Consider the following 2,702-nt stretch of genomic DNA (forward strand, 5'->3'; position numbering starts at 1 on the left):
TGTGTGTGTGTGAGTGTGAGTGTGTGTGTGTGTGTGTGTGTGTGTGAGTGTGTGTGTGTGTGTGTGCTGGTGCCTGTGGAATTCAGATGAGGGCTCTACATTTCCTGGAGCGGAACTTGGAGGGGGATTGGGAGTTGCCTGAAGCATGTAACATGTAACATGTAACATGCAACATGCAACATGTAACATGCAACATGAAACATGTGCTACCTTTCTAGTCTCTGTAACAGTTCATTAAATGGCTTCTACCTTTTCTCCATCACAAGTACAGAAATAAGCATCTTTGTGTGACTCCTAAGACCATGGCTGCTGTGGACATGGACCATGGACAGTCCTCTTAATTATGTTTGGTACACATTTGCCAATCCTCCTCTAAGAAGGGAGGTCCCCTTTGTACTAGTAAAGTCTTCTTTTCTTACCTTTTGAGTTTTTTTTTTAAATGTCAAACCTTAGGGAGTTATTTCATCAAAGACTTGGCACATCTCTATGTCATTTTCTATAATTTGATAAAAAGATAAAGCTTTGGTTTGCCCGAAGCACACACAGGCTTTTGATTTCTAGTTTTATTAGAAATCTGGTGACAGATCTTTTCTTCAAGGCTGAATAAATCTTTCTTCAGATAAGGAAATAGTTTCTAATCTTACATGAATGAAGTACGGGTTCTTTTAAACGTATTTATTATTCTTACTTATAAGATTTATTCATAATTCATTCTTGGGAGATAGCTCAGTCAGTAAAGCGCTTGGTTTGCAAGCAGGGGGACCCTAGTTCAGTCCCTAGAACCAATGGAGAAAGTCTGGCATAGTGGCATGCACTTGTAATTACAATGCTGAGATGGGTTAGCTTGCCAGCCTGGTCCACTAAGTGAGTTTCAGCTCCCAGTGATGGGTCAAGTCTCCAAAAAAGAGAGGCGGATGGCGTCCTGAGGAAACTACCTGAGATTGATCTCTGACCTCTACATAGATGTGCATACAGGCACACACATAGCTGCACACACAGGTATACACATATACATACATACCCCAAACACACACACACATACAGACAGAGGGAGAGAGAGAGGGAGAGAGACAGAGAGAGAGAGACAGAGACAGAGAGAGAGACACAGAGAGAGACAGAGAGAGAGACAGAGAGAGAGTGACAGAGAGAGAGCATAAAAGAAGGAAAGAAAGACAAAATCAAGGTACGTAAGATATGTGAACAGCTTTGGCGTCTTTGACCTATTCCTAGGGTAGCTGTGTGTGTCACACTTGAGTTCACTCTTATAGACTTTCTTTGTATTTATGTATAGATCATGCATTTAAAGAAGGTTGCAGCTGGCAGTTGTGGTGGCACACACCTTTAATCCCAGCACTCAGAAGGCAGAGGTAGGTACATCTCTGAGTTCAAGACCAGCCTGGCCTATAGAGTGAGTTCCAAGACTTCTAAGGCTACACAGAGAAAGCCTGTCATGTAAAAAATGTTGAGAAGAAGAAGAAGAAGAAGAAGAAGAAGAAGAAGAAGAAGAAGAAGAAGAAGAAGAAGAAGAAGAGGAAGAGGAAGAGGAAGAGGAAGAGGAAGAGGAAGAGGAAGAGGAAGAGGAGGAGGAGGAGGAGGAGGAGGAAGAGAAGGAGAAGAAAGAGAAGAATGAGGAGGAGAAGGAAAAGGAGAAAGAGCTGAGTGGGTTTATTTTAACATGGGTGCGATTGTGTGTGTTTGTGTGTGCGCATGTGTGTATGTTGTGTGATTATTTACATTTCTCTCTATATCAACATACTCTGTAGCCACAGGCTTTGCATCTGCAGATTCAACTAACTGCAGATAGAATATATAATTTGAATAAGAAACACCCATATTAAATGTGTATGGGCTCTTCTCTTGTTATCACATCCTAGACAATACAGTATAGGAGCTATTTACATGGCATTTAGATCAGTTTAGTTATAGTAAGTTATCTAAAGATGATTTATAAAGAAGGACACACCCAATCTCTATGCTAGTATATCATCTAATTATTATTATTATTATTTGAAATTTTGTATGTATCTGCGTGAGAGTGTGTTCACGTATGGGAGTTCACATGTGCACATCTCATGATGCCCATGTGGAAGTCAGAGGACAATCTTAGATTTTACTCCCCACCTTCCACTTGTTTTCTGATACGTATTGCAGGATAAAGCCTTTGAGCTCCCAAGAATTCTCCTCTTTCTTATCCCCTCTCTCAGGAGAAGCAACAGAACCACAGATGAGTGCCACCACCTCTGACTGTATACGGGTGTTGGGAAATTCAAACTCAGATCCTCACACTCAATCAGTGAGTTCTTTACCCACAAAGCCATCTCCACAACACCTCCCTCCACACACACACACACACACACACACACACACACACACACACACACACACTTTAGACAAACAGAAACAAAGCCTTCAGGTACATCTGTGTTCATATGATGCTGAAGAAAGAAGTGAGACTAGTTTGCGTGTCCCTAAGTTTCACACACAGGACTCTTCCATCGAACTAGATNCACACACACACACACACACACACACACACACACACACACACCATTTTGAATAAAGGATTCTGAGTATCTTTGAGAGGTCCTGAAGGCAATTTCCTTCCAATGTCAAGGGACATTCTTCAAACAGCCTTTTCTAGTCATTAAAATATTATGGAGGCCTCACGAGTGAATTTCTCAAAAAAAGATGTACCATATTTT

The sequence above is a fragment of the Mus caroli genome, chromosome 11 (assembly GCF_900094665.2).
Source record: "Mus caroli chromosome 11, CAROLI_EIJ_v1.1, whole genome shotgun sequence".
Classification (NCBI taxonomy): domain Eukaryota; kingdom Metazoa; phylum Chordata; class Mammalia; order Rodentia; family Muridae; genus Mus; species Mus caroli.